Here is a 24,582-nt window from a genome sequence, read left to right as displayed (position 1 = left end):
AGTTATGACAAACATATCTCTAAAGTAGTATCATCTTGCCTCCACAAATTGTGCCAGATAAACCGAGTTAAAAACAACTTCGATAAGAGCACACTCACCATGATAATATCCTCGTTAGTGATCAATAAAATGTTATATTGCTCCACAGTGTGGTCAAATACAACAAATGCTAACATGAAGAAACTTCAATCGGTTCAAATTTTTGCAAGTAAAATAATCACAGGATCTAAGAAATATGATCATGTAACCCCATTACTTAAAGATCTGGAGTGGCTGACTGTCGACAAATTGCTCTATTTCCGTGATGCGGTTATGACTTATAAATGTATGAACACTTTAGCGCCAAAATACCTCGGTGATATGTTCGAGAAGAGAACTTCTATTCATAATAGGTCAACTAGGTATTGCAACTTAGTACAAATACCCCGGTTCAAAACAAGTACAGGTCAACGGTCATTTGCGTATAGAGGAGCTGTGATTTGGAACAACCTAGATAGTAAACTGAAGGAATGTACATCACTTAACACTTTTAAAACTCATTTGAGAGATCATTTACTGTCATTTTAGCCTGTTTCGACATTGTAAATACTATTAGCTTTTTACATTCTATTAAACATAGTTTAGTTTTAATTGTAAATTATCCAGTATAATATAATTATTGTAAATAGGTTCTGAAAAACCTTTCTGGGAGAAACTATTAAAATTATCTATCTATCTATCTATTATTAAATTGAAGTATTTACATATATTCCCCCAATTCCAGGTATGGAGCCCTGGTTTACAAATATAATATAGAACATGCATGTGTCCCAAAGAGTCATTCAAAAAACCTAAACTGCATGGATTGTTTATCAAACGTACGGCTGTTTCCCACGAAAATAAATTGGGATTTTTCATGCACTAATTGGTACCATAAAAATATTTAATTTTTCTTTAATTTATAGAAAAGGAAGGAGCGAGTGGAGTTGAACCACTGACCCCAGTGACCTTTCAACCTGCAGTGGGATGCTCTACCACTATATGCTACTCTCTCTGAGCGTTCCATGCAGCATACCTGTCATATGCTATATTCTTAGATACCTGTAAGAGAAAGCCAGAAATTAAAAAATAAATAAAGACGGAGAATGAATGTTTTCAAAGAGTTTCTACCAAGAATTGAACTCCGATTCTCGAAGTCAGAGTCCGAAGTGATAACCATTACACCACAGACCCTAAAAATCTATCAAAACTTACTGACGAATGTTGGCTGCATAGTATATAATTATGTAGTTTGCTACGCGCATGCACATTATTAGGATAAAGTATTCATATAATTATATTCGTGTTAAGCTGGCACATACGCCTCATTAGCTCAGTGGTTAGAGCACTGGTCTTGTAAACCAGGGGTCCAGAGTTCAACTCTCTGATGAGGCTTTTGCATACTTTTGTATTTATAGGCAACTAAAGCAACTATATAATTTATCCTACTCAGAGCCCGAAGTGCTAACCATTACACCACAGGACATAAACACCTAGAAAAGGTACTGAGAAATTCCTGGCTCTACAGTATATCTATGCACGCCCATTATTAAGATAAAGTAATTATATTCCCTGTATTCCAGGTATGGACTCCCGTTTAGAAATTTATAGAACATGCATGTGTCCCAGAGAGTCATTGAAAAAACACTAAACTGCAAGGATTATTTATCAATCAAACGGATTGTTGCAACGAAAATAAATTGGGGTTTTTTATTTCACAAATTAGTACGATAAAAATGTTGAATTTTTTTTTCATTCATAAAAGAGAAGGGAAGGAGCGGAGTTGAACCACTGACGTCTCGATCTGCAGTCGAATGCTCTACCACCGAGCTACACTCCCTAATCGTGCATACCTGTTTGATGCTATTCTCCTAAAAGAAAATTTCTTGCTGTTCTTACTTTATTCGAAATAGCACAAGTTTTATATTCATAGCAAAGAAGAAGTGTGTAGCAAGCAGGGTGGCGCAGTGGAAGCGTGCTGGGCCCATAACCCAGAGGTCAATGGATCGAAACCATTTCCTGCTAAAGTTATCATTTCAATAAAAAAGATCTTTTCGAAATCTTATTCAAAAACATATATTTTTTTAAAATTGGGCTATAAGAGAAAACTAAAACTAAAAAACTTACATAAAGACATAAAATTAACAGTTCCAGCAAGGTTCTACCGAGAATTGAACTCAGATTCCCGGATTCAGAGTCCGAAGTGCAAACCATTACACCACAGAACCTAACTATCTACTGAAAGACACAGCAGAAATTGGTGTTTGAGACATTTCAACCTGGAAATCTAATCGCTGGTTCCCAATTGTGTATTTCTGTACTGCTATCAAAGAGAAACGTTTTGAATAGCATGAAAAAGTTCCATTTTTCTTCCGAATACGTATTCTGCAATCTTTTGACGACTCATCATATACATCTGACCCGCGCTGTGATGTATAGTCTATATACACGCACATTATTAAAATGAAGTATTTACATATATTCCCCCTATTCCAGGTATGGAGCCCTGGTTTACAAATATAATATAGAACATGCATGTGTCCCAGAGAGTCATTCAAAAAACCTAAACTGCATGGATTGTTTATCAAACGTACGGCTGTTTCCCACGAAAATAAATTTGGATTTTTATGCACTATATAGGTACCATAAAAATATTTAATTTTTCTTAATTTATAGAACAGGAAGGAGCGAGCGGAGTTGAACCACTGACTCCAGTGACCTGTCAACCTGCAGGCGGATGCTCTACCACTATGTGCTACTCTTTCTGAGCGTTCCGTGCAGCATACCTGTCATATGCTATATTCTTAGATACCTGTAAGAGAAAGCCTGAAATAAAAAAATACATAAAGACGGAGAATGAATGTTTTCAAAGAGTTTCTAACAAGAATTGAACTCCGATTCTCGAAGTCAGAGTCCGAAGTGATAACCATTACACCACAGAACCTAAAAATCTATCAAACTTACTGACGAATGTTGGCTGCACAGTATATAATTATGTAGTTTGCTACGCGCATCCACCTTATTAAGATAAAGTGTTCATATAATTATATTCGTGTTAAGCTTGCACATACGCCTCATTATCTCAGTGGTTAGAGCACTGGTCTTGTAAACCAGGGGTCCAGAGTTCAACTCTCTGATGAGGCTTTTGCATACTTTTGTATTTACAAAAGTATATAGGCAACTATAGCAACTATATAATTTATCCTACTCAGAGCCCGAAGTGGTAACCATTTCACCACGGGACATAAACACCTAGAAAAATTACTGAGAAATTCCTGGCTCTACAGTATATCTATGCACGCCCATTATTAAGATAAAGTAATTATATTCCCTGTATTCCAGGTATGGACTCCCGTTTTACAAATTTATAGAACATGCATGTGTCCCAGAGAGTCATTGAAGAAACACTAAACTGCAAGGATTATTTATCAAGGAAACGGATTGTTGCAAGGAAAATAAATTTGGGTTTTTTAATTCACTAATTAGTACGATAAAAATGTTGGATTTTTTTTCATTCATAAAAGAAAAGGGAGCGAGCGGAGTTGAACCACTGACCTCTCGATCTGCAGTCGAATGCTCTACCACTGAGCTACACTCCCTGATCGTGCATACCTGTTTGATGCTATTCTCCTAAAAGAAAATTTCTTGCTGTTCTTACCTTATTCGAAATAACACAAGTTTTATATTCATAGCATAGAAGCAGTGTGTAGCAAGCAGGGTGGCGCAGTGGAAGCGTGCTTGGCCCATAACCGAGAGGTCAATGGATCGAAACCATTTCCTGCTAAAGTTATCATTTCAATAAAAAAGATCTTTTCGAAATCTTATTCAAAAACATATATTTTTTCTCAAATGGGCTATAAGAGAAAACCAGAGCTAAAAAATTTACATAAAAACATAAAATTAATAGTTCCAGCAAGGTCCAACCGAGAATTGAACTCGGATTCCCGGATTCAGAGTCCGAAGTGTTAACCATTACACCACAGAACCTAACCATCTACTGAAAGACACAGCAGAAATTGGTGTTTGAAACATTTCAACCCGGAAATATAATCGCTGGGTCCCAATTGTGTATTTCTGTACCGCTATCAAAGAGAAACCTTTTGAATAGCATGAAAAAGTTCAATTTTTCTTCCGAATACGTATTCTGCAATCTTTTGACGACTCATCATATACATCTGACCTTTGCTGTGATGTATAGTCTATATACACGCACATGATTAAGATGAAGTATATACATATATTCCTCCTATTCCAGGTATGGAGCCCTGGTTTACAAATATGATATACAGGGTGTCCCAAAAAAAAGAAAACTTTTTAAATCACTCACTGTTAAAATTTGAATGCCGTGCTCACGAATTTCAGCCCGTGGGGATTTAATGGAACTTATAAAATGCTAAATGCTTTGTGTTGCTAGAGAAAGGGGACATGTCGAAGGTCATGGTCCTTGAGATGCACATTTAAATAATGTTATCCAAATTTGTAAATTGTAAATATTGTTGATAAATATCATTTTTGCGAACAAGCAAATTTGACTGCATCATATGCATGCATAAAAATGCTTATGGCAACCCTGATTTACAGACTTGTGGGCCCAACAGAGTGCTTGGGCAATCAAATTCTAACAATGACATTGTTATGGGTGATTTCAATAGTTTTCGTTTTTTTTGGGACACCCTGTAGAAAATGCATGTGTACCAGAGAGTCATTCAAAAATCCTAAACTGCATGGATTGTTTATCAAACGTACGGCTGTTTCCCACGAAAATAAATTAATCTGTGACGTTGAAAATGACGAGTTTGTAATCTGATTGGCTGTCAGAACAGCGAGAATAAAGAGCAGCCAATCAGATTACAAACTCGTCATTTTCAAAGTTCTCAAAAGTCAACAGCGCAGGTCCAGCATCGGCCCATTCAAAAAAGGAGTAAAATATCAAAAGCTTTTCGCATTTTTCTTGCTTCCATAACTTGTTTTCAATATTAAGATATAGCCAATATGTGGTAAAATTATTGTAGATTTCATTTCTGCTGTTATTTCAGTTTAGTTTTAGGGATTAATTGAAGTATTTTCGGATTGTTTGCATGTGTCTATGTGAATATTGTGATTGAAGTTGCCTACCTTAGGATATAATATATATATATAATATAATGCCTACATTGCCTGAACACGCGAGTCGCCATTGGGCGGCCTATGGCCCTGGCGAGTTGCTATGACTACAGTGTTTCCACCTGAAGAAAAATATTTCCATACTTTTCTCAATTTCTATTTGTCTCTATACCATGTACCCTCCAAAACCCCCAACCCACATAAATGTTCTAACAATCATGTTACCATCCCTGTGCTTAACTGACTTCGTTCAACCGAGGCGAGGGGTTGCTGCATGCATGTATTTCTAGTTATATTGTTTAATGTTTGTATATGAGCACCAATCATGCTTTCAAGTTTACATACGACCATATTAAACCATTTAACCAGCGTAGTTATTCATTTCAAAATATTTGACATCATAATTATATTGTTTAATGTTTGTATATGAGCACCAATTATGCTTTCAAGTTTACATACGACCATATTTGACCATTTAACCAGCGTGGTTATTCATTTCAAAATATTTGACATCATAACCATGCAAAACATGGTTATATTGTCTAATGTTTTTATAAGAGCACCAATTATGCTTTCAAGTTTACATACGACTATATTAGACCATTTAACCAGCATGGTTATTCATTTCAAAATATTTGACATCATAACTAAAGCATGGTTATATTGTTTAATGTTTGTATATGAGCACCAATTATGCTGAATTTCAAGTTTACATACGACCATATTAGACCATTTAACCAGTGTGGTTATTCATTTCAAAATATTTGACATCATAAGTACAGGGTGTATCAAAAAAAAGGAGACCTTTAGAAATCAAGCTATTGTTAAAATTTGAATGCCTTTGCAAAATGATTGCATTTGCACATATGCTGAACCATACAGGGTGTATCAAAAAAAACGCAACACTTAATATTCATGAATATCCTCTTTGTTCTACAACACAAAAGACGTTTGGCCCCTGGAATGCGAGAAAGCTTGCAATCATATTCTATAGCGGCACAATCGTCGGTAAACAAAGTCGGGTGCGTAAACTAACGAGCTGAAATGAAAGTATTTAACGAGTAAAATTTTATTTACAATTTATTTTACAAGGTCGACAGTTAGCATTCAAGTTATCATGCACGACAATAAAAGCTCGTTGTTCGGTTGTTAGCTGCACCATTATTAGTTTAGCTGATTAATTTGACCATTAGCAGTTGAACTGTACGATTAGAAGCCATTTTAAAATCTCAGGGGCATAAAATCTATTGAGCTTATGAACAATATGAATTTTAGAATATTAAGTGGTTGCGTTTTTTTTGATACACCCTGTAGTGCGTGAAATATTGATGGCATGCATTCATACATTAGAAAATGAGTTGACGTTTGTACACAAGATTGTCTGCTCCTGGGAATTTGAAAATAACTTTAATAGCATAAGGAAAAATAACGACCCAAAAATATTCAAATGACTAAGCACACTACCAGTACAAAAATGGTTCAACTGACTTCGGAGCAAAGAGTTTTTGTAGTCTTAACTTATACCCAGCCTGCCGTCATCAGAAAAGCAGTTCGCGAGAAATGCAGGCCACGTTTCAGGTCATGGTCCATGACATTCAGTTCTTTTGATGTTAAATTTATCAGTAATTTTCAATTCGGATCGAAATGTTAAGTGAATCTGTGTTAGATCAAGTTGTAATTCATTCCTGACTCATGTAAACATTTTAATAATAGCTAGGGTGTGTAAAATGGGATGCGGAGCCATTCCGGATTCAAAGTCAATCTAACTCATGTGAACAGCCCTAATACTCACGCGCAGTGTTAAAAATTAATGAACAAATATTTGTTCATGTTTTAAAAGAACAGCTAAAACAATCTACCACGCATGTTATTGTTTTTGTGCTTAGTCGTTTGTGCTTAGTCATTTGAATATTTTTGGGTCGTTATTTTTCCTTATGCTATTAAAGTTATTTTCAAATTCCCAGGAGCAGACAATCTTGTGTACAAACTTCAATTCATTTTCTAAAGGTCTCCTTTTTCTAATATGTATGCATGCATGCCATCAATATTTAACGCACTACGGTTCAGCATATGTGCAAATGCAATTGAAAAGGCATTCAAATTTTAACAATAGCTTGATTTCTAAAGGTCTCCTTTTTTTGATACACCCTGTACAGGGTGTCCCAAAAAAATGTCCCCTCTATTGAAATCAAGCCTTTGGTCGAATCTGATTGCCTTAATATTATGATAAACCCAATTGAAAGCAAGACGCTTTATTTGAATGCCTCAACCTAATAAATATGCTATTTACACACTACTGCGTTGATCATGCATTCAAATTCCAACAAAAGCTTCATTTCAATAGCGGGGACTTTTTTTTGGGACACCCTGTATATTGTTTAATGTTTGTATATAAGCACCAATTATGCTTTCAAGTTTACATACGACCATATTTGACCATTTAACCAGCGTGGTTATTCATTTCAAAATATTTGACATCATAACCAAAACATGGTTATATTGTTTAATGTTTTTATATGAGCACCAATTATGCTTTCAAGTTTACATACGACCATATTAGACCATTTAACCAGCATGGTTATTCATTTCAAAATATTTGACATCATAACCAAAGCATGGTTATATTGTTTAATGTTTGTATATGAGCACCAATTATGCTTTCAAGTTTACATACGACCATATTAGACCATTTAACCAGCGTGGTTATTCATTTCAAAATATTTGACATGATAACCGAAGCATGGTTATATTGTTTAATGTTTTTTATATGAGCACCAATTATGCTTTCAAGTTTACATAGAACCAGATTAGACCATTTAATCATTTTAAAATATTTGACATCATAACGAAAGCATGGTTATATTGTTTAATGTTTGTATATGAACACCAATTATGCTTTCAAGTTTACATAGGACGAGATTAGACCATTTAACCAGCGTGGTTATTTATTTCAAAATATTTGACATCATAACCAAAGCATGGTTATTGTTTAATTAATTTTTGTATATGAGCAAAAAACATGCTGGAAAATTGAAACTTTAAATATGACCCAATTAGACCATTTAACTAGCCTGGCTATCCATGCCAAAATATTTGACATCGTTACCAAAGCATGGTTCTATTTCTTTAATGAAGTCACGTTTTGAAGTGACATCATATTTGTATTCAGTAGCTATCGGAACACGACCATAAAGAAACCGGAAAAAAGGTTTTTATCTATTCATCCAAAATATTCGACATCATAACCAAAAAGCATGGTTATAAGCTTACTTTTTAAAAAGGTCTTAATTTCGAGTGGAATTATACACACTTCAAATTAAAGCCAAAAACAGATGATAAAAAATTTATCAACGTTTCGGTCTTCCGTCAGGAATCGAACCTACGCTTTGGCGATGCCGGTGCAATGTTCTTGCCAACTGAGTTACAGAGGTAGCTGAGAAGACCACGCGCGGTCAATGTGTATAATGATGGTAACGCCGGGAATATGTGTGGTTAAATCAGTTACGATTTTTTGCCTTCATTCCATGCAGGTAAATTCTAGAAGTTCAAAAGATTATAATTTCGTGTGGAATGATACAGACTATAAATTCAAACCAGAAACAGTTGATAGAAAAATAAATCAATGGTTTGTATTTGAAGTCTGTATCATTCCACACGAAATTATGACCCTTTGAACCTCTAGAATTTACCTGCATCGAATGAAGGCAAAAAATCATAACTGATTTAACCACACATATTCCCGGCGTTACCAACATTATACACATTAACCGCGCGTGGTCTTCTCAGCTACTTCTGTAGCTCAGGTGCACTAACACTGCACCGGCATCGCCAAAGCGTAGGTTCGATTCCTGACGGAAGACCGAAACGTTGATAAATTTTTTATCATCTGTTTTTGGCTTTAATTTGAGTGTGTTTAATTCCACTCGAAATTAAGACCTTTTTTAAGAGTATAAGCTAATAACCATGCTTTTTGTTTATGATGTCGAATATTTTGGATGAATAGATAAACACCTTTTTTCCGGTTTCTTTATGGGCATGTTCGGATACGGCTACTGAATTAAAATATGATGTCACTTCAAAACGTGACTTCATTAAAAAAATAGAACCATGCTTTGGTTTCGATATCAAATGTTTTGGCATGGATAGATAGGCTGGTTAATTGGTCTAATTCGGGTCCTATTTAAAGTTTCAATTTTCAAGCATGTTTGCTGCTCATATACAAACATTATTTAAACAATAACCATGCTTTGGTTATGATGTCAAATATTTTGAAATGAATAACTACGCTGGTTAAATGGTCTAATATGGTCGTATGTAAACTTGAAAGCATAATTGGTGCTCATATAAAAACATTAAACAATATAACAATGCTTTGGTTATGATGTCAAATATTATGCTCTCTTTTTGTCTTAGCCAATCAGCAAGTTGTAGACGACCGTTCTTTCTTCGTTCAAATGTCGCGCATGCGCACAAGTACAAAGACCATTGAACGTCCATGACATTTGGGCAACTTTGGATTCGTCTTTGTTCTGTCAGAATAGCCGGGGTTAATTCCTAATCAGAATTAGTACCCTCGCACGGTGCTCCGCACCGGCTCGGGGATAATTCATTGTGTTTTTTGGTGTCCGATTGTTATCACCAACCAATAGCAAACTTGTTCATATAGGTAACGTACCAACACCTTAAACTTGGGCATGGTAAATAAATAGATGAATAGTGTCAAGAGATGCAGAATGAGTGAAAATGTGTTATAAAAAGTGTTTTTTACGATAATTTAGAACAGTCTTAATTTATTTCACCAGTAACATCACTATCAAGCATTTATTTGATATAAAACCGCGCGACTCAGCTGCTAGTTGCACAGTGATATTGTCTTCACTCTTCAATGAAATACATGAAAAATTTTTTCTCATAATTTTCATAAAATTGCTTTTAATCTCAGCGATTATTACTGCGACTTCTAACCAGGCTTGCTGGTCTATTGGTATGATTTTCTCTTCGGATGCGAGAGGTCATGGGTTCAATTTCCGTGCAAGCCTGGTTGTTCTCCCACTTGAAAGAACTCTTTGTTAGATTATAATTTGTTAATTAATATATTGGCGTGGTGTATTTTTTCCGCACAGAATACAGTATACCCCAAACACACTCTCATGCACTCAGTAACTTATTCTTTGAAAACTAATGATTTAAATTGATATTTTTGGCAGGAAATTTCTTGCTAAACGAAATGAAATTTTCCAAATATATTAACCAACATTCTAACAGTCAAAAATTTTCTTCAAGTATCACGTCTTCGCCGTTGTTGTGGTAACAATGGCGATTCAATATGGTCGTCATTTTACCTATTCACGCATTTTACTCGAAAACAAGTTCGGTTACCCCAACTTTTTATTATATAAAAAGCTTTCTTACAAAAAAATGGGAAATTTGAGCAAGTTTAAAAAAATTCTATAAAGCCTAAAAATTTCTATAATGAAAAATCACGTTTTTTAATTTCTAATAATTTTGGTATATACAATCTTTTTTAACTGGTTCAAATTTTCCAATTTTTTGTAAGAAAGCTTTTTATGAAATAAAAGATTTGGAAGGCTGAACTTGTTTTCCCCCATGGACCATCCGCACATGCGCTATAACTGCGGATCGCTGAGCATGTAGCTAGCTTCTCTGAATGCTCCCATGGTCTGAACGCTCCCCCAAGTCCCAACCCGAGTTGATATTTCTGCTTTTTTGTTTGCTTATTTACAAATAAAGTGTTTTCACGAAGGCACGTTTTTGTTAGATATGATAAAGCGATTAAATATCGTCGTGTTTAATATTTCGTCCGAAATATTATTAATTTGACACTGATGACATGATGCAATCAAAAATTTGCATTGTGAGTAAAATCATGTTATTTCACACAGTAAAATGATTCAAACGCTTGGTTGTTGTATGGTGGTAACCCCGAGCTTAGAACTCACTAAGTTACTACAGTACATAATTGCAATTATAATATATTCAAATAAACTCAGATATTCTTGAACATCTTCTTTCATTCCACTCCAGCAATAATAATTTGATATTTTATTAAGTGTTGCGTTCACACCACTATGCCTTGCCATAGAATCACTGTGGTGATGGTGCAAAATCTCTGAGATTTCCTCTAAGGTTAGGATAGCCTTTTTCCTAACCCCTTTTTTTCCAGCAGTGTAATACAGCTCGTTATCTGCAGCGGGATATTGTAAAACACAAATTAACTTCTGGGATGATGCACTTGATGAAATGTGGGAATGCTGGAAACCATGCATTGGACAAGCATGTCCCACTTAGAAAAAAGAGAGTAAGAAAAAGGGGCAGGGTGCCTTAGATAAATGGAGATGTCAAAGCTAAGTTATTTAAAAGAGATTATTTAAAGCGATAAGAACAAATGAAGTAAGTGATTGGAATGCCTATATAAGTCTTCCAGAAATGCAGCTAATATTGCTTTACATCATGCAAAAAGAGATTATTATGCAAGTTTCAAAATTATAAAAACAATCCAAAGCATGCTTGGAAAACAATTAATGATATCTTAGGACGGAATCAGGATAAAAATGCAATTCATGAAATCAAATTACCTGGAAAATCTATCACCTCGACAGAAGAGTTAAAAGAGGTTTTTAATGATTATTTTACAGACATAGGTCCCAAGCTTGCTCAAACAATCAGTCATAATAGCGATAGTAACTTTGAGAACTTACACAAAATCGGCTCTTACACTATTGCGTAATTATCTGACTGGTCGAACTCAAAATTGCCATCTTCATGGTATGTTTTCTAAACAAAGAAAAATAACTTGTGGCATTCCCCAGGGAAGTATACTTGGCCCTCTTCTATTCTCCCTCTATATGAAGGACTTGCCAAATTGCCTCAAACACACAACACCCAGACTGTTTGCGGATGACACTAGTTTAACAGCGGCAGGAGAAACATTGGATGAAGTGGAGAAAGGGCAAATGAGGACCGGGAGAATGTCCGAATTTGGTTATCAGCAAACAAGCTTAATTTAGACATTGCTAAAAGTGAATACGTTTTGATTGGATCACCATAATTATAAGATAAATAATTTGAATGTTCAACCATCAATCAAAATTGATAATCAATTAGTAAGAAGACTTAAACATACAAAAGCGCTAGGAGTACAAATACAGCGTGTATAAAAAAAAGCGTGTATAAAAAAAAGGAGACCTTTAGAAATCAAGCTATTGTTAAAATTTGAATGCCTTTTCAATTGCATTTGCACATATGCTGAACCGCAGTGCGTGAAATATTGATGGCGTGCATGCATACATTAGAAAATGAATTGACGTTTGTACACAAGATTGTCTGCTCCTGGGAATTTGAAAATAACTTTAACAGCATAAAGAAAAATAACGACCCAAAAATATTCAAATGATTAAGCACAAATGACTAAGCACAAAAGCGATAACAGTATGCATGGTAGATTGTTTTAGCTGTTCCTTCAAAAAATGAACAAATATTTGCCATTAATTTTTAACACTGCGTGCGAGTATTAGGGCTGTTCACATGAGTTAGAATTGACTTTGAATCTCGAATGGCTCAGCATTCCATTTTACAAACCCTGGCTATTAAAATGTTTACATGAGTCAGGAATGAATTACAACTTGATCTGACACAGATTCATTTGACATTTCGATCCGGATTGAAAATTACTGATAAATTGAACATCAAAAGAACTGAATGTCATGGACTATGTCCTTCAACGTGGCCTCCATTTATCTCAACACAAACTATCGTACGCTTGTGCATATAGCGAACTGCTTTTCTGATGACGGCAGGCCGCCCTTGTAAAGCATTACACTGTTCAATTATTACACTCGTTGCTTCATTCGAGTATTTTCGCACGTTTTTAAAAGTTGTACTTTTTACTGGTGGATCGCGATCACGAAACCTTTCTCGAAAAGCGTTTTGCACCTGAGCTATACTGCGAGTCTGGGTATAAGTTAAGACTACAAAAACTCTTTGCTCCGAAGTCAGTTGAACCATGTTTGTACTGGTGTGCTTAGTCATTTGAATATTTTTGGGTTGTTATTTCTGCTTATGCTATTAAAGTTATTTTCAAATTCCCAGGAGCAGACAATCTTGTGTACAAACGTCAATTCATTTTCTAAAGGTCTCCTTTTTCTAATGTATGCATCAATATTTCACACACTACGGTTCAGCATAAGTGCAAATGCAATTGAAAAGGCATTCAAATTTTAACAATAGCTTGATTTCTAAAGGTCTCCTTTTTTTTGATACACCCTGTAGATGAGCACTTAAATTGGTAGAAGCACATTTACTTTATTGCAAGTAAACTCACTCGGCAGGAATTGGTGCTATTAAAAAGGCTAAGGAGTTTGTTGATCGGAATACTTTAGTCTTGATATACAATGCCCTAGTTCAGCCTCATTTTGATTATTGTTGTGAAGTTTGGGATGTGATAGGTAAGACGCTAAGTGATTGTCTTCAAAAGTTGCAAAATAAGGCGGCTAGAATAATTATAAACTTTAAAAATGAGTCTGGGCAATCTTTACTAGCACGCAATGCACTGGGTGGATAACCCTTGAAGAGCGTAGAGTTCACATAAAATCCAGACTTATGTTTAAAACGATTAATAATCTAGCTCCTCAAAGATTGAGAGATCTATTTCAACATTTTAATACGATGCATGATTATGATTTGAGAGGGTCCTCAACAAGGTTATGTCTTCCCAAGCCCAGGACGGATTACTTGAAAAAAGGTTTTAGCTACAACGGTGCTCATGTCTGGAACCAAATTCTGGAGGAAATAAGAACGTTGTCATCTTATAATTCATTTTGTGAAAAGCTTTCCTCCTCGACCTTTCAATTTATAAATCCTCTTGTGTAAATTAATTTTTAAAAGTACACTTTTTCTCCATTAATCTCATATAATATAGTTTACACTTTCATGTTTATATTATAATTATGTTTGTAAGTATTGTACGTATATTGTAGATAGATTAAAGGGGTGGGTGGGATTTGATTTGGTAAAGTAGTGCACACCCCTTTTGAAAACCAGCTTTATTGTTGAAATGATTTTGTGCGTGTAAATAAAGTTTGAAGGAATGAATGAAATCCGATGGGAATTGCATGCGCTAGCGGGGAATCGAACCCCATGCAGTCTTCCGCGTGGCAGGCAAGAATTCTACCACTGAACCACTAGCGCAACGCCACATATTGCGGTCAATTTCGGCAATCATCTTACTCCGCTGTATGAAACATATTTTCAATCAACGTTTTATGTTTTACAGGAGTTCATTATCAATTGTGCGTATATTTTGCGATGCATGTTCTAGAAAATGTTGGCATTACACCCATAAATTAGGTCCCATGCTACACGAATCAAACTTAGACATTCATTTTTCAATTTCGTAAAGAGTGATCTATCTTTTACCGATTGCTCGAAAAGATGTACGGAAGACACTAACTGGGGGATTAGCTCAAATGGTAGAGCCTGCGCTTAGCATGCGCGAGGTAGCGGGATCGACGCCCGCATCCTCCAAATTATTACGCTTTGGATCTCAAATCATTCTTCAGAAAACCGTTACTTTGCATTCGTAATATTTTTAAAAATGATATAATTTATATACCTAAGTTTTTAATAACATTATCAAAATTCTAATTAATAGAATTAACAATTATATGACAAATACTTATTGATCAATAATGAAGCTGGCCGTTATCAGACTTCGATAGCTCAGTTGGCAGAGCGGGGGATTGTAGATAAGCAAGCAAACATCTCTAGGTGACTGGTTTAAATCCGGTTCGAAGGATAGTTGCATGGAAAATATTTTGAAAAATATTTTACTGCCTATGTCAAATTGATATACTGGCAATGGAGAATGAACTAAAATGAAATAAAATTATTTTTCCGATTAGCTTAGTATGTCTGCAAAATGTTGAAAATAAAGCTTTTATTTTGCGGTTTTGGCAAATAGTTTGTTTGGAAAATGAAATGTAAAAAACCCCAAAAAAGATATGTGTTATTGAAACAATGGATTTCAATGCTTTAAGGCGGCTGTGAGGGATTAGCTCAAATGCAAGAGCGCGCGCATTGTATGCGCGAGGTAGCGGGATCGATGCTCGCATCCTCCATATTTTTTCCATACATACGCAACTCAACTTTATTCGTTCAAAATATCAATTTCCTTTTTAACAAACTCGATGAAACGCGACTCTTCCTATCCTTGTCAGTGTTCGTGTCCTGCAATAATACTCATTCAGGTGTTAAATGTATTGCCGTAAACGGCTCTTTTTGCCGGGTAATTATGAAAACGGATTTTCCACGCCGGGAATCGAACCCGGGCCATGGCGGTGAAAACGCCAGATCCTAGCCACTAGATCACATGGGAACTTGCCATGCCTAACGTAACAGTGTCGTTTTTTTTCAAAATTACCCCTTTCTTCTTAGGTCCCATGCTACACGAATCAAGCTCAAAAATTATATTTTTAATTTCGTAAAGAGTGATCTATCGTTCACCGATTGCTCGAAAAGATGTAAGGAAAGGCAGCAACTGGGGGATTAGATCTTTGGATCTCAAATCATTCTTCAGAAAACCGTTGCTTCGCATTAAAAGTTTTTCGTAATATTTTTAAAAATAATATTTATATTTATACCCTAGCTGCGTGCTACACACTGCCCTGGTGCTATGAATATATACGCAGATAGATATTTTCTTTTCATTGGCGCTATTCCGTATAAGGTAAGAACGGGGGAAATCTTATTAGAGAGTTGAACACCGGACCTCTGGTTTACGATACCAGTGCTCTAACCATTCAGACAATAAGGCATACACATGAAGCTTTTACAATTGTAAAAACGAATCATCGTCAAAAAATAGTTATCCCTTCCAAGTTAATTCTGCATATTTTCCGATGTTAAGTTCTTGTAAAATGAATGACAACGTCTTCATGGATGACATTTCTTTACTATGAATACATTTGTGCATGCCTAGTATATCTCCTCGTTGTATTTTTCTATGTGGGATTGACACTGCATGGGATCAACGTTTTATGGGGAGATCAACACTGCTTTTTGTTTTGAAGAAGGAAACTCAATCTTTGAAAAATTTCAAGTTGGGAGGGCAATCAGGGCTTGCACGGGAATCGAATCCGTGTCCTGCACTCAAGACGGAAAAAGTGCAGTAGCTTACGGTAATTTATCAAAAATTCCGGCATAACGGTAAATGAAAAATTAAAGTTCCGTTGACTCGTGCGGCAAACAGCCTAATATTATACTCTTAAAAGCGAGCATATAAAGGAGAAATAATTTCTGAATAGAGTTCCTTATAAGAAGAGGCAATTTCGCTCTAGACCAAACAGCATGTTTGTTTACATTTTTAGTAAGCGAATCAGAATGCGTAAATTTGACTACTTCGGTTAAAAGGGTACAGTATTTACCATTTTACACCAAGTTTTAAAAATTTTTACTACTCTGATTGTCTTTCCCTAAAAAATGCCAAAAATATATCGTATGGTATAAGACGAAATTCCACCCGCTGGCAAAAAAATTTTTCCGTGTTATGAAATCTTTCGAGATAACGGGACTCGTAGTTGGCAGGATTTGAACCTGCGCGGGAATATCCAACTGATTTCGAGCCTGTCGCCTTAACCACTCAGCCACGACTACATAATTGCCAGTTGATTGGCAATGATAAAAAAAAAAACAATAAAACACAAGCAAGTATTATAGGAATTTGTTTCTGAAAGAACGAATCATAAACATTGCAGTTCACTATTGTTACAAAAAGTCAATCACAAAAGTCGTTCATATTATTGAGTTTAAGTGGAAAATGTGAAGAGCTCGTCAGAGATTCGAACTCCGGACCCCTGGTTTACGAGACCAGGGGCCGGTTGTATCAAGCTCGTTTAGCTTAAACGTTGGTTAGGTTCAAAATAGAAAGCAAGTCAATCGTTTCATTCAACAAGCAAACTAAATGTATACTGTTTACAACCAAATATTAAGTGCATAATATTCAAGTTGACTCATTCAAAAGAGATGTAGGAGTGTTTAATAGGAGATTTAATTTTGACTTATCCACCGTTAAAGCTAAACGGGCTTGATACAACCGGCCCCAGTGCTCTAAACTGAGCTAATGAGGCACGTGTAAAAAACAAGTGTGGACACCGTTCATATGATTACATTGATGCAAAATCTAAGCTCACTATATTTTTATAAGGTTGATACTTAAATTAAGTTGAGAGAGTGCATCTAATGTTGCATGGAACGGGAACACGTATAACTTTTTTTTCAAAAGAAAATACAGCATAATCATTAACTATAGACCATTAGCAAATTGTTGTTAAGACCGTTCTCTTTCAAGCTAGACGGGCAAACAGGCCTTGGTTTATGGGCCCAGCACGCTTCCACTGCCCCACCCTGCTTGCTACACACTGCTTCTATGCCATGGATATATACACAGATCTGTATCATCTTTTTACTTGTGCTGTTCCGAATAAGTTTAGAAAAACGGGAAATGTTCTTACAGATATCTAAGAAAATATCCGCGCATGCCGGTATGCACGATCGGGGAATACAGTTTTTGAGTTCCGGCTTTTCTCTTACACTGAATTTAAGAAAAATTAGTTTTCTGAACAAAAAATCTCACCTAGAATGTGCACTGAAAAGATCTTTTTCATCGATACGACAACTTTAGCAGGAAATGGTTTCGATCCACAGACCCCCGGGTTATGGGCCCAGCCCGCTTCCTCTGCGCCACCCTGCTTGCCACACATTGCTTCTATTTCGAATAAGGTAAGAACAACAGGAAATGTTCTTTCGGGTTCCCAGGAGAATAGCATCACACAGGTATGCACGATCAGGGAGTATAGCTCAGTGGTAGAGTATTCGACTGCAGATCGAGAGGTCAGTGGTTCAAATCAGCTCGCTCCTTTCTCTTTTATAAATGAAAGAAAAATTCAACATTTAACATCATCAGGCACCATACCTGGAATAGGGGGAATATATATAAATACTTCATCTCAATAATGTGCGTGTATAGACTATACATCACAGCGGTCAGATGTGTATGATGAGCTGTCAAAAAATTGCGAATACGTATTGAGAGAAAAATTGAACTTTTTTATGCTATTTAAAAGTTTTTTCTTTGATAGCGGTACGGAAATACACAATTGTGAACCAGCGATTAGATTTCCGGGTTGAAATGTCTTAAACACCAATTTCTGCGGTGTCTTTTAGTAGATGGTTAGGTTCTGTGGTGTAATGGTTAGCACATCCGACTCTGAATCCGTGAATCCAAGCTCAATTCTCGGTAGAACCTTGCTGGAATTATTAATTTTTTGTCTTTATTTAGGTTTTTGAGTTCTGGATTATCTCTTATAGCCCATTTCAGAAAAAAATATATGTTTTTGAATAAAAATGACAATTAGATGGTCTACTGAACTTTATCAGAAAATGCTTTCGATGCATTGCCCGGGCTTGCACGCGAATCGAACCCGTGATCTCTCGCACCCTAGACGAGAATCATACCACCAGGCCATGCATGAAGCCCATACTTCATCGCAAACAATGAAGTCGATGTATGTCACTGGATAAGAAAAAATGGTCATATCCAGTGATAGAGTTTGCAAAACTTGATTTTGGCGTTATAATGCGTGAAATGTAAAGATTAATAATATTTAAGTCTTTTACTCACCCTCACCATACAAAGACAAAAAAATTAAGCCTTATCAGAGAGTTGAACTCCGGACCCCTGGTTTACGAGACCAGTACTCTAACCACTGAGCTGATAAGGCAAACGCGTGATACTTTCTTAAACGTAAAATGAAACGGCCACGAAATTCCACTTGCATAACAAAAGTCGTAGTCGGCAGGATTTGAACCTGCGCGGGAATATCCCAACAGATTTCGAGTCTGTCGCCTTAACCACTCGGCCACGACTACATAATTGCCTGTTGAAACGCAATGATAAAAAAGCACAATAAAACACAGGTAATTATATTATAGAAATTCATTTCTAAAGGAACGAATAGTAAACATTGTTCATTATTGTTGCAAAAAGCCAATAACAAAACTCATTTATATTAGGAAGATACTTATTGAGTTTAAGTGGAAAATGTGAAGAGCCTGGTAAGAGATTCGAACGCCGGACCCCTGGTTTACTAGACAAGTGCTTTAACCACTGAGCTAATGAGGCAAATAGAAAAGCAATCGTGGACACTGTTGATATGATTACATTGATGCAAAATCCTAGCTAACTATATTTTTATAAGGTTGATACTTAAATTAAGTTGAGAGAGTGCATCTAATGTTGGAACAGGAACACGTTCCACTTTTTTTCTCAAAAGAAAATACAGCATAATAATTAACTAGACCATTGGCAAATTGTTGTTAAGACCGTTCTCTTTCAAACTAGACGGGCAAACAGGCCATGGTTTATGCGCCCAGAACGCTTCCACAGCCACACCCTGCTTGCTACACACTGCTTCTATGCCATGAATATAAAACTTGTGCTATTTCGAATAATGTAAGAACAGCAGGAAATGTTCTCTCAGGTACCTAGGAGAATAGCATCACAGAGGTATGCACGATCTGGACACCTTTCAAAAGCAAGAACAGCAGAAGAAAAAGGTACTTCGGAGAATCTATTCACAAAAAATTGAAATATTTGGTTCTTCTGTTGGCAAGAATTCGCCTGGCAAGTAAAACAATTATATTCGTCACAATTGATAACATTGCGCGCGCACTTCCGTGACTACCGTGTTCCAAAAGCGAAACTATTTCGTTTATACAGCACTGACAAGCACCGAAGTTTCCAAGCCTTGGTTCTCCTTCATTCACACGAAAAATTCTTTCGCCTTTTACTAAAGATTTCCCTGGAGGAGAACAACACAATGGGCTTAAAGGTATTTTTTGTCGCCGGATTTTCCAGGCTGGTGTTTATCAAAAGTGTACGAGATCAACAACTGGCGTAATCCGGATTCCCAATGCCCCTTTTCCTGGCAGAAGGCTATTGATCACGCCAAAATATCAAACGACACCCCACAATTGATTGAGCAACTGCTAATTATAATAATAATTATATTCGTCACAATTGATAACATTGCGCGCGCACTTACGTGACTACCGTGTTCCAAAAGTGAAACTAATTCGTTTATACAGCACTGACAAGCACCAAAATTTCCAAGCCTTGGTTTTCCTTCATTTGCACGAAAAAATCTTTCGCCTTTTACTAAAGATTTCCGTGGAGGAGAAAACCACAAATGGGCCTAAGGGTATTTTTTGTCGCCCGCCGGATTTTCCAGGCGGGTGTTTATCAAAAGTGTACGAGATCAACAGCTGGCGTAATCCGGATTCCCAATGCTGCTTTCTTGGCAGAAGGCTATTGATCACGCCAAAATATCAAACGACACCCCACAATTGATTGAGCAACTGCTAATTATAAATACAATAATATTCGTCACAATTGATAACATTGCGCGCGCACTTTCCTGACTACCGTGTTCCAAAAGCGAAACTATTTCGTTTATACAGCACTGACAAGCACCAAAGTTTCCAAGCCTTGGTTCTCCTTCATTCACACGAAAAAATCTTTCGCCTTTTACTAAAGATTTCCGTGGAGGAGAACAACACAATGGGCCTAAGGGTATTTTTTGTCGCCCGCCGGATTTTCCAAAGGCGGGTGTTTATCAAAAGTGTGCGAGATCAACAGCTGGCGTAATCCGGATTCCCAATGCTGCTTTCTTGGCAGAAGGCTATTGATCACGCCAAAATATCAAACGACACCCCACAACTGATTGAGCAACTGCTAATTATAAAAAACAATAATATTCGTCACAATTGATAACATTGCGCGCGCACTTCCCTGACTACCGTGTTCCAAAAGCGTAACTATTTCGTTTATACAGCACTGACAAGCACCGAAGTTTCCAAGCCTTGGTTCTCCTTCATTTACACGAAAAAATCTTTCGCCTTTTACTAAAGATTTCCGTGGAGGAGAACAACATAATGGGCCTAAGGTATTTTTTGTCGCCCGCCGGATTTTCCAGGCGGGTGTTTATCAAAAGTGTACGAGATCAACAGCTGGCGTAATCCGGATTCCCAATGCTCCTTTCTTGGCAGAAGGCTATTGATCACGCCAAAATATCAAACGACACCCCACAATTGATTGAGCAACTGCGAATTAAAAAAAACAATGATATTCGTCACAATTGATAACATTGCGCGCGCACTTCCGTGATTACCGTGTCCCAAAAGCGAAACTATTTCGTTTATACAGCACTGACAAGCACCAAAGTTTCCAAGCCTTGGTTCTCCTTCATTTACACGAAAAAATCTTTCGCCTTTTACTAAAGATTTCCGTGGAGGAGAACAACACAATGGGCCTAAGGGTATTTTTTGTCGCCCGCCGGATTTTCCAGGCGGGTGTTTATCAAAAGTGTACGAGATCAACAGCTGGCGTAATCCGGATTCCCAATGCTCCTTTCTTGGCAGAAGGCTATTGATCACGAAAATATCAAACGACACCCACAATTGATTGAGCAACTGCTAATTATAAAACAATAATATTCGTCACAATTGATAACATTGCGCGCGCACTTCCGTGACTACCGTGTTCCAAAAGCGTAACTATTTCGTTTATACAGCACTGACAAGCACCGAAGTTTCCAAGCCTTGGTTCTCCTTCATTTGCACGAAAAAATCTTTCGCCTTTTACTAAAGATTTCCGTGGAGGAGAACAACACAATGGGCCTAAGGGTATTTTTTGTCGCCCGCCGGATTTTCCAGGCGGGTGTTTATCAAAAGTGTACGAGATCAACAGCTGGCGTAATCCGGATTCCCAATGCTCCTTTTCCTGGCAGAAGGCTATTGATCACGCCAAAATATCAAACGACACCCACAATTGATTGAGCAACTGCAATTATAAAAAAATTATATTCGTCACAATTGATAACATTGCGCGCGCACTTCCGTGATTACCGTGTCCCAAAAGCGAAACTATTTCGTTTATACAGCACTAACAAACACCGAAGTTTCCAAGCCTTGGTTCTCCATTTACACAAAAAAATCTTTCGCCTTTTACTAAAGATTTCCGTGGAGGAGAACAACACAATGGGCCTAAGGGTATTTTTTGTCGCCCGCCGGATTTTCCAGGCGGGTGTTTATCAAAAGTGTACGAGATCAACAGCTGGCGTAATCCGGATTCCCAATGCTCCTTTTCCTGGCAGAAGGCTATTGATCACGCCAAAATATCAAACGACACCCACAATTGATTGAGCAACTGCTAATTAAAAAACAATTATATTCGTCACAATTGATAACATTGCGCGCGCACTTCCGTGATTACCGTGTGCCCCAAAAGCGAAACTTTTTCGTTTATACAGCACTGACAAAAACCCAAGTTTCCAAGCCATGGTTCTCCTTCATTTACACGAAAAAATCTTTCGCCTTTTACTAAAGATTTCCGTGGAGAAGAACAACACGATGGGCCTAAGGGTATTTTTTGTCGCCCGCCGGATTTTCCAGGCGGGTGTTTATCAAAAGTGTACGAGATCAACAGCTGGCGTAATCCGGATTCCCAATGCTCCTTTCTGGCAGAAGGCTATTGATCACGCCAAAATATCAAACGACACCCCACAATTGATTGAGCAACTGCTAATTAAAAAACAATTATATTCGTCAATTGATAACATTGCGCGCGCACTTCCGTGACTACCGTGTTCCAAAAGCGAAACTATTTCGTTTATACAGCACTGACAAGCACCGAAGTTTCCAAGCCTTGGTTCTCCTTCATTTACACGAAAAAATCTTTCGCCTTTTACTAAAGATTTCCGTGGAGGAGAACAACACAATGGGCCTAAGGGTATTTTTTGTCGCCCGCCGGATTTTCCAGGCGGGTGTTTATCAAAAGTGTACGAGATCAACAGCTGGCGTAATCCGGATTCCCAATGCTCCTTTCTGGCAGAAGGCTATTGATCACGCCAAAATATCAAACGACACCCCACAATTGATTGAGCAACTGCTAATTATAAAAACAATTATATTCGTCACAATTGATAACATTGCGCGCGCACTTCCGTGACTACCGTGTTCCAAAAGCGAAACTATTTCGTTTATACAGCACTGACAAGCACCGAAGTTTCCAAGCCTTGGTTCTCCTTCATTTACACGAAAAAATCTTTCGCCTTTTACTAAAGATTTCCGTGGAGGAGAACAACACAATGGGCCTAAGGGTATTTTTTGTCGCCCGCCGGATTTTCCAGGCGGGTGTTTATCAAAAGTGTACGAGATCAACAGCTGGCGTAATCCGGATTCCCAATGCTCCTTTCTGGCAGAAGGCTATTGATCACGCCAAAATATCAAACGACACCCCACAATTGATTGAGCAACTGCTTAAAAAAACAATTATATCGTCACAATTGATAACATTGCGCGCGCACTTCCGTGACTACCGTGTCCAAAAGCGAAACTATTTCGTTTATACAGCACTGACAAGCACCGAAGTTTCCAAGCCTTGGTTCTCCTTCATTTACACGAAAAAATCTTTCGCCTTTTACTAAAGATTTCCGTGGAGGAGAACAACACAATGGGCCTAAGGGTATTTTTTGTCGCCGGATTTTCCAGGCGGGTGTTTATCAAAAGTGTACGAGATCAACAGCTGGCGTAATCCGGATTCCCAATGCTCCTTTCTGGCAGAAGGCTATTGATCACGCCAAAATATCAAACGACACCCACAATTGATTGAGCAACTGCTAATTATAAAAACAATTATATTCGTCACAATTGATAACATTGCGCGCGCACTTCCGTGACTACCGTGTTCCAAAAGCGAAACTATTTCGTTTATACAGCACTGACAAGCACCAAGTTTCCAAGCCTTGGTTCTCCTTCATTTACACGAAAAAATCTTTCGCCTTTTACTAAAGATTTCCGTGGAGGAGAACAACACAATGGGCCTAAGGGTTTTTTGTCGCCCGCCGGATTTTCCAGGCGGGTGTTTATCAAAAGTGTACGAGATCAACAGCTGGCGTAATCCGGATTCCCAATGCTCCTTTTCCTGGCAGAAGGCTATTGATCACGCCAAAATATCAAACGACACCCACAATTGATTGAGCAACTGCTAATTAAAAAAACTTATATTCGTCACAATTGATAACATTGCGCGCGCACTTCCGTGACTACCGTGTTCCAAAAGCGAAACTATTTCGTTTATACAGCACTGACAAAGCACCGAAGTTTCCAAGCCTTGGTTCTCCTTCATTTACACGAAAAAATCTTTCGCCTTTTACTAAAGATTTCCGTGGAGGAGAACAACACAATGGGCCTAAGGGTATTTTTGTCGCCCGCCGGATTTTCCAGGCGGGTGTTTATCAAAAGTGTACGAGATCAAAGCTGGCGTAATCCGGATTCCCAATGCTCCTTTTCCCAGAAGGCTATTGATCACGCCAAAATATCAAACGA

General features: G+C 37.3%; 23 non-coding genes across 23 annotated transcripts; 17 read left to right on the top strand and 6 right to left on the bottom strand.

Annotated features, from left to right (window-relative positions):
• Positions 1–1,340: 1,340 nt before the first annotated feature.
• On the top strand, positions 1,341–1,413 carry Trnat-ugu. Its single transcript has one exon. It is a non-coding gene; the product is annotated as a tRNA-Thr (tRNA).
• A 558-nt stretch (positions 1,414–1,971) lies between these two features.
• Positions 1,972–2,043, top strand: Trnam-cau. The gene has a single exon. It is a non-coding gene; the product is annotated as a tRNA-Met (tRNA).
• A 1,046-nt stretch (positions 2,044–3,089) lies between these two features.
• Trnat-ugu lies at positions 3,090–3,162 on the top strand. Its single transcript has one exon. It is a non-coding gene; the product is annotated as a tRNA-Thr (tRNA).
• A 383-nt stretch (positions 3,163–3,545) lies between these two features.
• Trnac-gca lies at positions 3,546–3,617 on the bottom strand. Its single transcript has one exon. It is a non-coding gene; the product is annotated as a tRNA-Cys (tRNA).
• Positions 3,618–3,730: 113 nt separating this feature from the next.
• Positions 3,731–3,802, top strand: Trnam-cau. Its single transcript has one exon. It is a non-coding gene; the product is annotated as a tRNA-Met (tRNA).
• Positions 3,803–3,933: 131 nt separating this feature from the next.
• Positions 3,934–4,005, bottom strand: Trnaq-cug. The gene has a single exon. It is a non-coding gene; the product is annotated as a tRNA-Gln (tRNA).
• Positions 4,006–15,442: 11,437 nt separating this feature from the next.
• Positions 15,443–15,514, bottom strand: Trnae-uuc. Its single transcript has one exon. It is a non-coding gene; the product is annotated as a tRNA-Glu (tRNA).
• Positions 15,515–16,710: 1,196 nt separating this feature from the next.
• Trnas-cga lies at positions 16,711–16,791 on the bottom strand. Its single transcript has one exon. It is a non-coding gene; the product is annotated as a tRNA-Ser (tRNA).
• A 2,053-nt stretch (positions 16,792–18,844) lies between these two features.
• On the bottom strand, positions 18,845–18,917 carry Trnat-cgu. Its single transcript has one exon. It is a non-coding gene; the product is annotated as a tRNA-Thr (tRNA).
• A 66-nt stretch (positions 18,918–18,983) lies between these two features.
• On the bottom strand, positions 18,984–19,065 carry Trnas-cga. The gene has a single exon. It is a non-coding gene; the product is annotated as a tRNA-Ser (tRNA).
• An 873-nt stretch (positions 19,066–19,938) lies between these two features.
• Positions 19,939–20,059, top strand: LOC114536920. The gene has a single exon (XR_003688542.1). It is a non-coding gene; the product is annotated as a U5 spliceosomal RNA (small nuclear RNA).
• Positions 20,060–20,306: 247 nt separating this feature from the next.
• Positions 20,307–20,430, top strand: LOC114536914. The gene has a single exon (XR_003688536.1). It is a non-coding gene; the product is annotated as a U5 spliceosomal RNA (small nuclear RNA).
• A 248-nt stretch (positions 20,431–20,678) lies between these two features.
• On the top strand, positions 20,679–20,805 carry LOC114536901. Its single transcript, XR_003688524.1, has one exon. It is a non-coding gene; the product is annotated as a U5 spliceosomal RNA (small nuclear RNA).
• Positions 20,806–21,052: 247 nt separating this feature from the next.
• Positions 21,053–21,174, top strand: LOC114536889. Its single transcript, XR_003688512.1, has one exon. It is a non-coding gene; the product is annotated as a U5 spliceosomal RNA (small nuclear RNA).
• Positions 21,175–21,423: 249 nt separating this feature from the next.
• Positions 21,424–21,546, top strand: LOC114536886. Its single transcript, XR_003688509.1, has one exon. It is a non-coding gene; the product is annotated as a U5 spliceosomal RNA (small nuclear RNA).
• A 244-nt stretch (positions 21,547–21,790) lies between these two features.
• On the top strand, positions 21,791–21,913 carry LOC114536890. Its single transcript, XR_003688513.1, has one exon. It is a non-coding gene; the product is annotated as a U5 spliceosomal RNA (small nuclear RNA).
• A 246-nt stretch (positions 21,914–22,159) lies between these two features.
• On the top strand, positions 22,160–22,279 carry LOC114536917. Its single transcript, XR_003688539.1, has one exon. It is a non-coding gene; the product is annotated as a U5 spliceosomal RNA (small nuclear RNA).
• A 249-nt stretch (positions 22,280–22,528) lies between these two features.
• On the top strand, positions 22,529–22,651 carry LOC114536918. Its single transcript, XR_003688540.1, has one exon. It is a non-coding gene; the product is annotated as a U5 spliceosomal RNA (small nuclear RNA).
• A 244-nt stretch (positions 22,652–22,895) lies between these two features.
• Positions 22,896–23,018, top strand: LOC114536885. Its single transcript, XR_003688508.1, has one exon. It is a non-coding gene; the product is annotated as a U5 spliceosomal RNA (small nuclear RNA).
• Positions 23,019–23,265: 247 nt separating this feature from the next.
• LOC114536884 lies at positions 23,266–23,388 on the top strand. Its single transcript, XR_003688507.1, has one exon. It is a non-coding gene; the product is annotated as a U5 spliceosomal RNA (small nuclear RNA).
• A 242-nt stretch (positions 23,389–23,630) lies between these two features.
• LOC114536887 lies at positions 23,631–23,748 on the top strand. The gene has a single exon (XR_003688510.1). It is a non-coding gene; the product is annotated as a U5 spliceosomal RNA (small nuclear RNA).
• A 246-nt stretch (positions 23,749–23,994) lies between these two features.
• LOC114536909 lies at positions 23,995–24,115 on the top strand. Its single transcript, XR_003688531.1, has one exon. It is a non-coding gene; the product is annotated as a U5 spliceosomal RNA (small nuclear RNA).
• Positions 24,116–24,362: 247 nt separating this feature from the next.
• On the top strand, positions 24,363–24,484 carry LOC114536903. The gene has a single exon (XR_003688526.1). It is a non-coding gene; the product is annotated as a U5 spliceosomal RNA (small nuclear RNA).
• The last annotated feature ends 98 nt before the right edge of the window (positions 24,485–24,582 follow it).

This window comes from Dendronephthya gigantea, unplaced genomic scaffold (genome assembly GCF_004324835.1).
Source record: "Dendronephthya gigantea isolate DGI-Jeju-01 unplaced genomic scaffold, DenGig_1.0 000149F, whole genome shotgun sequence".
NCBI lineage: Eukaryota > Metazoa > Cnidaria > Anthozoa > Malacalcyonacea > Nephtheidae > Dendronephthya > Dendronephthya gigantea.
This window is presented reverse-complemented; position numbering and strand designations above follow the sequence as displayed.